Raw genomic sequence first — 16058 nt, forward strand, 5'->3', positions numbered from 1 at the left:
AAATAATTATTGGCAGAGAAAATTGGAAAAGGGCCTCAATTCTAGAGGACAAGGGAGAGAGAGAGAGATCAGCTAACTGTAAACCTGTCAGATTAATGTCAGTTCTGATGAAGATAACTGCAATCTATCATGAGAGACAGAGTGACTAAGCACTTCAACAGGTTGGAGCAGACCATGGAAAGACAGCTTTGATATTTGATGGGCAGTTTGTGTGTGATTAAGCCATCTGAATTCTTTGAGGGGGTTGTGACTGTAATTGATAAGGGGACACTTATGTTGTCTTTACAGACTTCCTGATGGCATTTGATAAGGTTTTAAACTAGGGTTATTAGAAAATGTAAAATTGCCCTGAATTAAACTTAATCCCTTGACATGGGTGGTTGAATAAAGATAAAAGCTTCTCTAACTTAAGTGAAGCACTAAGTATTTAAACCCCTGGACCTAATTTTATCTCCATTTATATTAATGGCTTGGATGATCGAAAGGAGTGAATCATGTACAGATTTTCAGAAGATACCCAGTTAGAAAACAAAAAAAATTCTGAAGAAAGAGATGGAAAGTTGCAAAGGTTCCTTCAGAGTCAGAAAATGAAAACAGAACTATGGAAGAGGGAATTCAATGTGGGGCTTTGTGAGCTAATCTGGTATGGATCTGAGAAAGGAGAATTTATAGGTGTTCCTTAAATAGTGATTAAAAGCAGTCGACAAGCACAGGAGAGCTTGCACACTAATCCAGAAAAGCTGGCTCACAAGCACAAATCAAAAAGGTTTCCAGAATATTGCAAAAAAAAAACCCACAATCTGCTGGAGGAACTCAGCACGTCGAGCAACATTTGTAGGAGTAAAGGAATCGTCAACATTTCAGGTTGGAACTCTGCATTAGACCCAAAATGTTTCCCCCTCCCTAAGGTGGCTGAGTTACTTCAGGTGATTGTTCGCTGCTCCGAATCAAGCATCAGCAGTCTCTGCTGGAGGAACTCAGCTTATGAGGAAATCTATGGACAGTCGAAGTTTTTAAAAATATTGAATAGACTCTTCTGTCCCTTCGGGGCCACAAACTATCTTAATCACAGGACAATTTACAATGACAAATTAACCTACCAACTGGTCTTTCTTTGGACTGTGGGAGGAAACCGGAGTACACAGAGGAATCCCGTGCGGTCACAGGGATAACATACAAACTCCTTACAGGCAGCGGCAGGAATCGAACCCGGGTCTCCAGTACTGTAAAGCGCTGTGCTAACCACTATGCTACCATGCCGCTCTTTTGAATAATCAACCCACTGAGCTCCTCCAGCAGTTTGCTCGCTGCTCTGATTCCAGCGTCTGCAGTCTCAGATCTCCAGAATATTGCATTTAGCTTAAAATATGGGGATGCAAAGTGAGATAACAATGTTTCAGTGATACGTTCACTTGTTCAAATCTAACCCAGAGCATGGCATTCATGTTGGAACATCAAGCATTAGGAACAAATTACATTGGTCTTGAGGTGGGCACAGTACTCACTTTCTGGAATTAAACCAAACCTTAAGGACAAGTTCTAAAGCTAAATGATATGAATATGGCTTGCACGGGGGTAGTGCAGCACTGAAGTGGTCAGTACACCGCTTTACAGTACCAGCGACCAGGTTCAATTCCCACCGTTGTCTGTAAGGAGTTTGTACATTCTCCCCATGAGGGCGTGGGTTTCTTCCCAGTGCTCTGCTTTCTGTACAGTCCAAAGACATACCAGTTGGTAGGTTAATTGGTCATTGTAAATGTCTTGTGATTAGGCCGGGATTAAATTGGAATTGCTGTGCAGCGTGGCTGAAAAGGCCGGAAGGGCCTGTTGCACACTATCTCAGTAAGTAAATAACCCCCTTCAGTTTGAATGGCTGAATTGTTACCAGACTGAGGTGTGATAGGTTGCTCACAAAGGCCTCCTGGCAACAGGCTTTCAGAAAACAAGGAAACACTGAGTATAAAGGTACAGCATTCAATTTGGAATACAGTTAAATCACTCAGGAAGTATTTTTCCACAGTGGCAGTAAAAACGGAACCCACCCTTAAACTAATATCCGAGTATTATCAAGGCACAAGGTTATGGTGTTGATTTCCTTTCTAAGGGCTTGATTGCAAATTGCAGGTTTATTTTCTTGTATTAAGAACAGCCCTGTCCCATCTATTGTATGAAACAATAATTCAGTTGTGGTGAACTAGATATACCTGTCTGACTGCTCCTGTGGCTCCTCCCACAGACCCTGCTGACTGCTCCTGTGGCTCCTCCCACAGACCAAGTATAAAGGCGACTGAGGGCTGCTGCTCTCCCTCATTTTCCCCAGGATGTAGTGTTGTTTATTTTTCCAGTCAATAAAAGCCGATATCTCGCTTCCTAAGTCTCAGCGTGAGTCTCAACACTACCTAGCTAGATTTGACGCTGAACTACATTGGGGACACTAACCAAAAGCTAAGTTAAGCAGTAGGGTTTAGAGGATACCCCAAAGGATCTTCTGGAAGAAGATTCTGAACAATGCGACCAATGGCACATCTTCCAAACGCTTCACAAAATGATTTCTTTCAATTTTTTTACATCTTCTTTTTCTCTCAAAGGAGGTTTCTGCTGCTGGAGCCTGTGATCTACAGTTTGATGGTGTGCTTTCAGGCTGATTAGTGATCTGGCACTTCGCTATCTCCAAGGGTGCTCGGTGATGTTTCGAGGGAAGCGTGAGGGCTCAAGGCCACAAAGCCTGCAGGAGGGGTGTGAGTTGCAGAACCTGGGCCTCTGTACCTCCCTCTGCAATTGGATCCTCGACTTCCTAACCGGAAGACCATAGTCTGTGCGGATTGGTGATAACATATCCTCTTCGCTGACGATCAACACTGGCGCACCTCAAGGGTGTGTGCTTAGCCCACTGCTCTACTCTCTGTATACCCATGACCGCGTGGCTAGGCATTGCTCAAATACCATCTACAAATTTGCTGACAATACAGCCATTGGTAGAATCTCAGGTGGTGACGAGAGGGCGTACACGAGTGAGATATGCCAACTAGTGGAATGGTGCCGCAGCAACAACCTGGCACTCAACATCAGTAAGGCGAAAGAGCTGATTGTGGACTTCAGGAAGGGTAAGACAAAGGAACACATACCAATCCTCATAGACGGATCAGAAGTGGAGAGAGTGAGCAACTTCAAGTTCCTCAGTGTCAAGATCTCTGAGGATCTAACCTGGTCCCAACATATGTAGTCATAAAGAAGGCAAGACAGTGGCTATACTTTTTTGGGAGTTTGAAGAGATTTGGCACGTCAACAAGTATACTCAAAACTTTTATAGTTGTACCATGGAGAGCATTCTGACAGGCTGCATCACTGTCTGGTATGGAGGGGGCTACTGCACAGGACGGAAAGAAGCTGCGGAAGGTTGTAAATCTAGTCAGCTCCATCTTGGGTACTAGCCTACAATGTACCCAGGATATCTTTAGGAAGCGGTGTCTCAGAAAGGCAGCGTCCATTACTAAGGACCTCCAGCACCCGGACATGCCCTTTTCTCACTGTTACCATCAGGTAGGAGATACAAAAGCCTGAAGGCACACACTCAGTGATTCAGGAACAGCTTCTTCCCCTCTGCCATCTGATTCCTAAATGGACTTTGAAGCTTTGGACACTACCTCACTTCTTTTAATATACAGTATTTCTGTTTTTGCACATTTAAAAAATCTATTCAATATACATAATTGATTTACTTGTTTATTTATTATTATGTTTGATTTTATTCATTATTATTTTTTTCTCTCTGCTAGATTATGTATTGCATTGAACTGCTGCTGCTAAGTTAACAAATTTCGCATCACATGCCGGTGATAATAAACCTGATTCTGATTCTGAGAAAGGTGCCTGCATGTGACAGTCTCTCTCTCTCCTTCTAAATCACTGCTCCTGGAGGAAGGCCCCTGTGTTTGAATGGTCTCCCTCTCTCTCTCTCCCTCTCTTTTGATGCTGTCGGAGGATTATGCTGGCGACCTGCATCTTGGGCAAAGTTTAATTAACGCAGTAAGTGGATTCGAACCTGTTGTTCATGTTATGACGTGATTCTGGCTTCTAATTGCTCCTTTTTTTGGTTGCTATTTTGGGTAACTTTGATTGGGGTGACCTGCAGATCGCTAGATTGAACTGAACGGAGCTGAGCTGAATATGCCTGGACTTTGTGTTTTATATTCTGTGTTTTTCACTCAATTTTTTGCCATTTACACAATTTGTTTTTTTGTTTTGCGCATTGATGGGGTGACATATTTCTTTGAATGGGGTCCATGGTTTTCTTTGTTTCGTGGCTGTCTGTGGGAAGACGAATTTCAGCGTTGTATACTGCATATGGACTTAGATAATAAGCATTCTTTTAACCTTGAATCTTAGAAGCTTGGAGAGGACAAGTGTTTTAGGTAGGATGCCGAGGCTTGTGGCCTTGTCAGCTGACAGCAGCCACCAAGCAGAGAGTTAATAAACTAGACTCTGACTGCAGTGAAGATTGGAGATGTTGGGATATCTTGGATGAGTTTACAGAGAAAGGGAGGAGTGGGGCCATGGAGGGATTTGAAAATAGAGGTCAACAAATAATAAACTGGGGCAGATGCAAAAGATCCCATGAGACAATTACAGAGAAGAGCAGGGGAAAATCTCCAGATCAATATTTCTCCTTGAAATATAAATCGCCATGAAGATTATCTAATCATAGACAGTCCCTGTTTTGGATGTTTACTAAAATATGCTAGGTCTCAATAATAATGTTTCAAAAATATTTCATTGGTTGTTAAGCACCTTAAGAGGTCCTGCAAAGAAATATTTTTCTTTTATCTAATTGTTATAAGTATAATGACATTTAATTGTAAGTTATCAAATATCAGTGCTATTTCATGTCACAATGTTGTATTTTTCTTCATTGAGGTTCCTTGATGTAATTGATCACTGAGCCAGATGATGCTTAGCTTTTGTTAGCTGTTCTGTAGGGAACTGCCAGCTCTCTCCTGCTCACTCTTCAACCTCTACTCACGCACATATGAGAGGCCGAAGTCAGAGATGATCAACAGATCAAACGCCGGACCCTCTGACTGGCCGCTCTGCTGTCGGGTTTGCCACTGAGACCTGTGGTGGAGCACAGCAGCACTGACATTGCAGTTGTACGTCGAGGCTGATTGTCCGAGAACCACCATCCCACATAGTCACTGATTCTGTGAGCAAATTTCTGCTGTTACTTTACTAGAAAAGCAGATCTACGGCTGTTGAGGCTTTGGCGGGGGGGGGGGGGGGAGGGGGGAGGGTGGCTGGTCCTTGGGACCACATGACTGAGGCATGGTCTACCCCACTGGGCTCATGGAGTCATAGAAAAGTACAACACAGAAACAGGCCCTTCGGCCCATCTATTCCATACTGAACTATTTAAACTGCCTAATTCCATTGATCTGCACTGGGACTGTAGCCCTCCATAGCCCTACCATTCATGCACCTATCTGAACTTCTCTTAAATGTTGAAATTAAACTTCAATGCACCACTTGTGCTAACAGCTCATTCCACACTCTCACGACCCTCTGAGTGAAGAGTTTTCCCCCTCATGTTCCCCTTAAACTTTTCACTTTTCAGATTTAACCCATGAACTCAGTTGCAGTTTCACCCAACCGCATCTCAATCTCTATGTTCTAAGGAATAATGTCCTAACATATGCAATCTTTCTTGATAACTCAGGTCCTCCAGACCTGGCAACATCCTTGTAAATTTTCTCTGTACTGTTTGGAACTTATTTACATTCACCTTGTAGATAGGTGACCAAAGCTTCACACAATGCTACAAGTTAGGCCTCACTAATGTCTTCTACAACTTTCATATAACATCTCATCTCCTGTACTCAGTACTTTGACTTATGAAGGCCAATGTGTCAAGAGCTTTTCTTATGACCATTCTTTCAGAAAGGACAGGGAGAGGGGCAAAAGAGGTGGGGGCGTGGCACTGTTGATCAGAGATAGTGTCACGGCTGCGGAAAAGGAGGAAGTCATGGAGGGGTTGTCTATGGAGTCTCTGTGGGTGGAAGTTAGGAACAGGAACAGGTCAATAACCCTACTGGGTGTTTTTTATAGACCACCCAACAGTAACAGGGACATCGATGAGCAGATAAGGAAACAGATTCTGGAAAGGAGTAATAACAGGGTTGCCGTGGTGGAAGATATTAATTTCCCCAATATTGATTGGCATCTCCCTAGAGTGAGGGGTTTAGATGGGGTGGAGTTTGTTAGGTGAGTTCAGGAAGGTTTCTTGACACAATATGTAGATAAGCCTACAAGAGGAGAGGCTGTACTTGATTTGGTATTGGGAAATGAACCTGGTCAGGTGTCAGGTCTCTCAGTTGGAGAGCATTTTGGAGATAGTGATCGTAATTCTATCTCCTTTACCATAGCATTGGAGAGGGATAGGAACTGACAACTTAGGGAAATGTTTAATTGGAGTAAGGGGAAATATGAGGCTATCAGGCAGGAACTTGGAAGCATAAATTGGAAACAGATGTTCTCAAGGAAACGTACAAAAGAAATATGGCAAATGTTCAGGGGATATTTGCATGGGGTTCTGCATGGATACATTCCAGTGAGAGGGGAAAGGATGGTAGGGTACAGGAACTATGGTGTACAAAGGTGGTGGTAAATCTAGTCAAGAAGAAAAGAAGAGTTTACAAAAGGTTCAAAAAACTAGGTAATGATAGAGATCTAGAAGGTTATAAGGCTGGCATGAAGGAGCTTAAGAATGAAATTAGGAGAGCCAGAAGGGGCCATGAGAAGTCCTTGGCGGACAGGATTAAGGAAAATCCCAAGGCATTCTACAAGTATGTGAAGAGCAAGAGGATAAGACATGAGTGAATAGGACCAATCAAGTGTGACAGTGGAAAAGTGTGTATGGAACCAGAGGAGGTAGCACAGGCACTTAATGAGTACTTTGCTTCAGTATTCACTATGGAAAAGATGACTGTAGGGATGACTCACAGCAGACTGAAAAGCTTGAGCGTGTAGATCTTGAGAAAGAGGATGTGCTGGAGCTTTTGGAAAGCATCAGGTTGGATAAGTCACTGGGATTGGATGAGATGTACCCCAGGCTACTGTGGGAGGAGAGGGAGGAGATTGCTGAGCCTCTGGCGATGATCTTTGCATCATCAATGGGGTTGGGAGAGGTTCCGGAGGATTGGAGGGTTGTGGATGTTGTTCCATTATTCAAGAAAAGGAGTAGAGCTAGCCCAGTAAATTATAGACCAGTGAGTCTTACTTCAGCGTTTGGTAAATAATTTGGTAAATTGATGGAGAAGATCCTGAGAGCCAAGATTTATGCACATTAAGAGAGGCATAATATGATTATGGCTTTGTGAAAGGCAGGTCGTGCCTTATGTGCCTGATTGAATTTTTTGAGGATGTGACTAAACACATTGATGAAAGTAGAACTGTCAATGTAGTGTATATAGATTTTAGCAAGGCATTTGATAAGATGCCCCATGCAAGGCTTATTGAGAAAGGAGGCATAGGATCTAAGGGGACATTGCTTTGTGGATCCAGAATTGGCCTGCACACAGAAGGCAAAGAGTAGTTGTAGACGGGTCATATTCTGCATGGAGGTTGGTGACCAGTGGTGTGTCTAAGGGATCTGTTTTGGGACCCCTACTCTTTGTGATTTTTATAAATGACCTGGATGAGGAAGTGGAGGGATGGGTTAGTAAATTTGCTGATGACACAAAGATTGGGGGTGTTGTGGATAGTGTGGAGGGCTGTCAGATGTTACAGTGGGACATGGATAGGAAACAAAACTGGAGTGAGAAGTGGCAAATGGAGTTCAACGCAGATAAGTGTGAGGTGGTTCACTTTGGTAGGTCAAATATGATGGCAGAATATAGCATTAGTGGCTATCTTAAATGTCCTTTCCTTGGCTTTTATGCAATCCTTAACTTCCCTTGTCAGCCATGGTTGCCTGCCCCTGCCACTTGAGAACTTTTTCCCCTGTGGGACATATTCTATGCCTTGTGAACTATCCCCAAAAACCCCAGACATCTCAGCTCTGTCGTCATCCCCACCAGTATCCTCCTCCAATCCACCTGGGCAAGCTCCTCTCTCATGGCTCTGTAATTCCCTTTAATCGATTGCAATACTGATACATGTGACTTGTGCTTCCCCCTTTCAAATTGCAGTATGAATTCAATTGTAGTATGATCACCACCTTCTAAGGGTTTCCTTAAATTAAGCTCCCTAATAAGATCTGGGTTATTACACAACACCCAATCTAAGATACCCTTTCCCTGAGTAGGCTCCAGCACAAGCTGTTCTAAAAAGCCATCTCGTAGGCACTCAACAAATTCCCTCTCTTGCGATCTGACAACAACCTGATTTTCCCAATCCTCTTGCAAATTGAAGTCCCCCATTTCAATTGTGTCATTACCTTTATTACATGCCATTTCCAGCTCCCTTTGCAATCTCAACCCGACATCTTGGCTACTATTTGGAGGCCTATATATGATTAACATATTGCTTTTTTTTTAACATTGCAGATTCTTAACTCCACCCACAAAGATTCAACACTCTCTGACCCTATGTCACCTCTTTCTAAAGATGTAATTCCATCTCTTACCAACAGAGCCACACCACTGCCTATGCCTTCCTGCCTGTCCTTTCCATACAAACATTGATGTCCTTTGATGTTAAGCTCCGTACGATGGCCTTCTGTCAGCCACAACTTAGTGATGCTCACAACAGCATACCAACCAACCTCTAATTGTGCCATGAGTTCATCCACTTTATTCTGAATGCTATGCGCATTTAGCTACAGCACCTTCAGTCCTGCACTCTTTGCCCTTTTGAATTTTGCCTCGATGGTACAATTTACTCTTTGCTCTGTCTGCATTTGTACCCAGTTATTAGCTTGACCTTCCTTACATTTATGTTGCATCCATCATCTACCTGTGAACCAGTTGGCTCTTCCTCAGCTCTGTCAAACTGGTTGCCATTCCCCTGGGAGGCAAACTACCATCTGTGTTTCCTTTTCATGTCCGCCGAATCGCCTATTGATGTAAAGACGAAACACAGATGGTGGTTTGCCTCCCAAGGGGATGGGAACCAGGATGACAGAGCTGAGGATGAGCCAGCAGGCTTACAAGTAGATAATGGATGTAACATGAATTGCCTATCTGTCTCTCTGACTATAGATTTCCCTATTACTGCTGTCATTCTCTTCAGTTCCCTACCCTTCTGAGCCACAGTGCCAGACTCAGTGCCAGAGTCATGGCCGCTGTTGCTTCCCCCAGGTAGGTTCCCCCCAACAATAGTATTCAACATGGAGTACTTTTTGTTGAAAGGGATGGCTACAGGGATGCTCTCCACTATATGATGTTCTCCCATCCCTCTCCTGACAGTCACTCATTTAGCTGTCTCCTGTAGGCTTGGGGTAACTACCCCCCTGTAGCTCCTGTCTATCACCTCTTCACTTTCCCTAAGAAGCTGAAGGTCATTGAGCTGCAGTTCCAGTTCCCGAACACGGTCTCTGGGGAGCTGCATCTTCATGCACCTGGTGCAGATGTTGCCATTGGGAGGCTGGAAGTCTCCTGGAAATCTCACATCTGGCACCCAGAACAGAACACTCTCCCCTATACTCTCATGAAAAAAAAAGGAATGACCTGCCACAGACTCTGGTGGAGGCCAAGTCCATGTGTATATTTAAGGCGGACGTTGAATGTTTCCTGATCAGTCAGGGCATCATAGCATTTGGCAAGAAGGCAAGTGTATGGGGTTGAATGAGCTCCAGGATCAGCCTTGATGGACTGGCAGAGCAAACTCAATGGGCTGAATGGCCTAATTCTGCTCCTATGTCTTATGTCTTATGGTTATTTACCTTGCCTTTGCTTTTCTCGCTGAAGTCCTGTTGAGCCAAAGCCTTACTACTCTGACTCAGACGACTCCGACGATGACAGCTCCCATGATGACCGCTCTGCTAGGCTGTACCTCTCTTATAAAGACTGGGTTTTTAAAGCTCTTCGCTGGACCTGCACAGGGGAATGCTTCTGATGCATCTGTGCAGTACTCCAATCAATGACATACTGTGAGCTAATCTTATGTAATTATATTTAATGTGATTTTTATTGTGTTTTTTATTGGCATCTGATCTGCAGTAGGAATTATTTCATTGTCCTTTACAGTCATGTACTGAAGAATGACAGGAAAAACAATCTTGAATCTAAATAGGGAACCTATTCATTACCCAGGGATATTAAGCATTCCAGTAATAATGTCACTTTGCAACAGTACCCCTTAGAAAGGTATAGTTCTTTTTCTACTCCGAGGTTGACAGCATATTGGAACCTCACTTTTTATTGTGGCCCTGTTAGGGTTGTTCTCTTTTAGGTGAGATAGTCAAATAAGGTTTTTGAAAACATCTCTTGGTGTTAGGTTTATTTAACCATCAAACAACCCTTGCAGTGAAATTAGGTGAACTGGTTACCCAAGTTATTTGCATTATAATGACTTTGCTTTATCTCTTGTCTTTCTGATTCAGATATAGGATATGAGGCCAAGTTTTCAGAGCTCCCAGTCATTTGTGCTAACACACACACACACACACACACACACACACACACACACACACACACACACACACACACACACACACACACACACACACACACACACACACACACACACACACACACACACACACACACACACACACACACACACACACACAATGCTGGAGGAACTCAGCAGGCCAGGCAGCATCTACGGAGAGGAATAAATAATCAACACCTTTGGGCCGACACCCTTCATCAGGCTTTGTTCAGAAGACTTGGTAAAGCTGTGGACTAAGTAGTCCGGCCAAGTTACCCCCCATCACCTAAACTTGTTTACTTTGGTCAGGATGAGGACTTGACTGAGTTTTCTCAAAGCACCTCAATAGCTGGTTCAGTTGCCATGACAATATTACTGAAAGTGTGTGCCAAGAGATTGTCATTTTCCACTGCCTCACATGTTTAATGGAATTATACAACTCCAAGCACTGAAAGAGGACAGTCAGCCATTCAATCCAGACCACCATTGTAAGAGCTATTTAATCCAGTCTGGATATATTTTTCAATGTAGTGAGTGTAAGATTCAAAATTAAGATGTGCGTTTCTGACAGGTCCGGGTTAAAGTCAAAGGACAACTGTGATTTAATTATGTTTAGGGACAAATGTGACTTAATTATGTCTGGGTTAAAGTCTGTAAACAAGTGTGATCTAATTATGAATGCAGAAGCCTTGACAAAATTAACTGCTTGTGGAATCATTGAAGTCCTGAGATATGGACTATTGTTTTACAGAAACGTGTAAAAAAACAACTCCAAATATGGAATGGGAAAACACTGTGTACCTCCCGAGTCAGGGAGGAGGGGTGGTAAGGAAGAAGGATAAAACCTGCTGCCCTGTAAGGTTCAGGGTTCCCTTCTCTGAAGGGGCCCAGCTCTGCAGAACTGTTAATAAACTTTGTTTCCTTGAATTTGTCTTGAAGCCATTATTCGGGAGCGTGGCTCGTTTCTGACAGTGAGGGATGAATTCAGGAGTGAACATAATTTTTTCTAAGAACAGTCCTTTACACTCGTTAACAACAAACAATCTTGAATCTTGAATTTCCGACCTAAAATACCCTTTCCTTAAATTTACCCATTCCATCAACTCTGAAGGAGAAATATTCTATAACGTTATAACCATATAACAATTACAACACGTAAACAGGCCATCTCGGCCCTTCTAGTCTGTGCCGAACGCTTACTCTCACCTAGTCCCACCTACCTGCACTCTGCCCATAACTCTCCATTCCTTTCCTGTCCATATACCTATCCAATTTTTTTTTAAGTGACAAAATCGAACCTGCCTCTACCACTTCTACTGGAAGCTCATTCCACACAGCTACCACTCTCTGAGTAAAGAAGTTCCCCCTTGTGTTACCTCTAAACTTTTGCCCCTTAACTCTCAACTCATGTCTTTTTGTTTGAATCTCCCCTACTCTCAATGGAAAAAGCCTATCCACGTCAACTCTATCTATCCCCCTCATAATTTTAAATACCTATATCAAGTCCCCCCTCAACCTTCTACGCTCTAAAGAATAAAGACCTAACTTGTTCAACCTTTCTCTGTAACCTAGGTACTGAAACCCAGGTAACATTCTAGTAAATCTCCTCTGTACTCTCTGTATCTTGTTGACATCTTTCCTATAATTCGGTGACCAGAACTGTACACAATACTCCAAATTTGGCCTCACCAATGCCAATTTTAACATTATATCCCAACTTCTATACTCAATGCTGATTTATAAAGGTCAGCATACCAAAAGCTTTCTTCACCACCCTATCCACATGAGATTCCACCTTCAGGGAACTATGCACCATTATTCCTAGATCACTCTGTTCTACTGCATTCCTCAATGCCCTACCATTTACCATGTATGTCCTATTTTGATTATTCCTACCAAAATGTAGCACCTCACACTTACCAGCATTAAACTCCATCTGCCATCTTTCAACCCACTCTTCTAACTGGCCTAAATCTCTCTGCAAGCTTTGAAGACCTACTTCATTATCCACAACGCAACCTATCTTGGTATCATCTGTCGACGTTTCGGGCCGAGACCCTTCGTCAGGTCTCGGCCCAAAACGTCGACAGCGCTTCTCCCTATAGATGCTGCCTGGCCTGCTGTGTTCTACCAGCATTTTGTGTGTGTTCGTGTTTGAATTTCCAGCATCTGCAGATTTCCTCGAGTTTGCTTAGTATCATCTGCATACTTACTAATCCAATTTACCACCCCATCATCCAGATCATTAGTGTATATGACAAACAACATTGGACCCAGTACAGATCCCTGAGGCACACCATTAGTCACCGGCCTCCAACCTGACAAACAGTTATCCACCACTACTCTCTGGCATCTCCCATTCAGCCACCGTTGAATCCATTTCACTACTTTGATATTAATACCTAACGATTGAACCTTCCTAACTAACCTTCCGTGTGGAACCTTGTCAAAGGCCTTACTGAAGTCCATATAGACAACATCCACTGCTTTCCCCTCGTCAACTTTCCTAGTAACCTCTTCAAAAAATTCAATAAGATTTGTCAAATATGACCTTCCACGCACAAATCCATGTTGACTGTTCCTAATCAGACCCTGTCTATCCAGATAATTATATATACCATCTCGAAGAATACTTTCCATTAATTTACCCACTACTGACGTCAAACTTACAGGCCGATAATTGCAAGAACATATAAGTATAGATTTAAAATTGATAATTTAAATCTATGCTTTCATGTTCTTGGGGGAAAGTTCTATAAATCACAGCAAAGACACCAGAGAGCGTACATTTACAATCAGAATTTTCCTGCCTATTTGCTTTTTCTCCATTTTATGGTTACCTATTACTTAAGCTACACTTGGGCTTTCTATCATAACCATATAACCATATAACAATCACAGCACGGAAACAGGCCATTCCGGCCCTCCTAGTCCGTGCCGAACTCTTAATCTCACCTAGTCCCACCTACCCGCACTCAGCCCATAACCCTCCACTCCTTTCCTGTCCATATACCTATCCAATTTTACCTTAAATGACACAACTGAACTGGCCTCTACTACTTATACAGGAAGCTCATTCCACACAGCTATCACTCTCTGAGTAAAGAAATACCCCCTCGTGTTTCCCTTAAACTTTTGCCCCCTAACTCTCAAATCATGTCCTCTCGTTTGAATCTCCCCTACTCTCAATGGAAACAGCCTACTCACGTCAACTCTATCTATCCCTCTCAACATTTTAAATACCTCGATCAAATCCCCCCTCAACCTTCTACGCTCCAATGAATAGAGACTTAACTTGTTCAACCTTTCTCTGTAACTTAAGTGCTGAAACCCAGGTAACATCCTAGTAAATCGTCTCTGCACTCTCTCTAATTTATTGATATCTTTCCTATACTTCGGTGACCAGAACTGTACACAATTCATCAAACCCATTAAACTCAGGAGAAAGGCATCTTGGTCAGCATGTGAAACCTACGGTCTTCTCCCTCTGGGAAATAGGAAGGGATTGGTTTGGCCACTTGCCTGATTTTATATTGCTTTTACATTACTTACTATGTGCAATTCCAGTCGCTCGTGGAGGTTTGCAAAGGGTACAGAGGACACATCCCATGCAGCTGCCTGAATTAGAGGATAAGAAAGGTGGAAAAAACTTGTGGTATTTTTCACTGGCATTTTGGACATTGGCAGAAGTTTATAAAATCATGAGTAACATGGATGTACAGTCAGAATCTTTTTCCCCAGTGTGGAAATGTCAAGTCCTAGAGGGCATACATTTAAGATGAGAGGTGGAAAGTTTAAAGGAGATGTAGGGGACAAGTTTTTTTTAAACCCAGAGAGTGGTGGGTGTCTGTAACATGTTGTCAGGGTAATGGTGGAAGCAGATTCAAGGGTGGCTGTTGGAGAGACACGTGAAGGCGCTGGGAATGGAGTAATACGGATTACATACAGGCAGAAGAGATTTAGTTTAATTTGGTATCATGTTCAGTGCAGAAATTGTGGGCTGAAGGGCCTGTGCCTGTGCTGTACCATGTTCTATGTAGTAGAAAATTACTCCAAGAGGACCACAACCTTGTCATTGCGTTTGGAGGCTTGCATGCCTCAAAGATGCAGAGAGCTACGATGGCTGGAGTCAGGGCTTTATGTTTTTGCTCTTGGTAAGGTCACCCATGCCAAACAGGTCAAAGGGTAGAGGCCAGACTAAGAGTGGTTCACCGGTCCTCCAGGTTTGGGGGTTCAGCTCAGGGCCAGCAACCCTGACTGGTCAAAAGAAATTGTTATGGAAGCAGCAATGAAGAATCCTTCTACATCTGAGGATCGCGGGTCAGACAGACAGAGGTGCTGTAACAATATGGACAGACCTTCGTTGCCATCCTGAGTGGCAGTGTCATCATAGGCAGTAAGAGAAAATGGAAAATTACCGCATGGTTTTCTTTATTTTTTGACTTGGCAAAATGCACCAAACTTGCAACACTTTCTGATGCCAGTATTTTTATCCTTCCATGAAATATGGCCGTGTCTCTTAGCACGTGGCAGAACATAAAGGCCAGTGTAAATAATCAGAAAGCAACATTAATCATCAGGCTACAAGGGAAGTGACGGATGTAAGGTGTTGTCTTTCTTTAAGCCCTTTTTAATGCAGCAAAATTAAAGTCCGAAGCCATCAAACCATCACTAGCACACATTAGCCTGGTATATGCATGAAAATTCAATTGTGAAAGCTTTTAAATTTTTAATGCAGCAGATGCAGGAATTTTTAATGCTCTTAAAGGCAATATAGTGTGCATCTTAGTGAGGAAGTTTTCAAAATAATTACTCATTTGCCAGCCAGAAGATGACTTCATGTTCTACAGGCCTTAACACTTTGACATAACTTAATAACCCATTCAGAACTGGCATAAGAACATAAGAAATAGGAACAGGAGTAGGCCATTTGGCCCATTGAGTCTGCTCTGCCACTCAATAAGATGATGGCTGATCTGGCCATGGACTCATCTCCGCCTACCTGCCTTTTCCCCATAACCTTTAATTCCCCTACCATGCAAAAATCTATTCAACCATGTCTTAAATATATTTACTGAGGTAGCCTCCACTGTTTCATTGGGCAGAGAATTCCACAGATTCACCACTCTTGGGGAACAGCAGTTCCTCTTCAACTCCGTTCTAAATCTACTCCCTCGAATCTTGAGACATTATCCCCTAGTTCTAGTCTCACCTACCAGTGGAAACAACTTTCCTACCTCTATCTCATTTATTCCTTTCATAATTTTATATGTTTCTATAAGATCTCCTCTCATTCTTCTGAATTCCAGTGAGTACAGTCCCAGGCGACTCAATCTCTCCTCAAAATCTAAACCCCTTATCTCTGGAATCAACCTGGTGAACCTCCTCTGCACTGCCTCCAAAGCCAGTATATCCTTCCTCAAATAAGGAGACCAGAACTGCACACAGTACTCCAAGTGTGGCCTCACCAGTAC

At 43.0% G+C, this 16058-nt stretch overlaps 1 long non-coding RNA gene across 1 annotated transcript in view; it reads left to right on the forward strand.

Annotated features, from left to right (window-relative positions):
- The window catches only part of LOC140734130 (uncharacterized), a 37033-nt gene extending 25522 nt beyond the window's left edge, over positions 1-11511 (forward strand). The window contains exon 2 of the long non-coding RNA XR_012100487.1: positions 11336-11511. This is a non-coding gene — a long non-coding RNA (uncharacterized lncRNA). The remainder of the gene's footprint in view (positions 1-11335) is intronic.
- Positions 11512-16058: the final 4547 nt, after the last annotated feature.

This window comes from Hemitrygon akajei, chromosome 10 (assembly GCF_048418815.1).
Source record: "Hemitrygon akajei chromosome 10, sHemAka1.3, whole genome shotgun sequence".
Lineage (NCBI taxonomy): Eukaryota > Metazoa > Chordata > Chondrichthyes > Myliobatiformes > Dasyatidae > Hemitrygon > Hemitrygon akajei.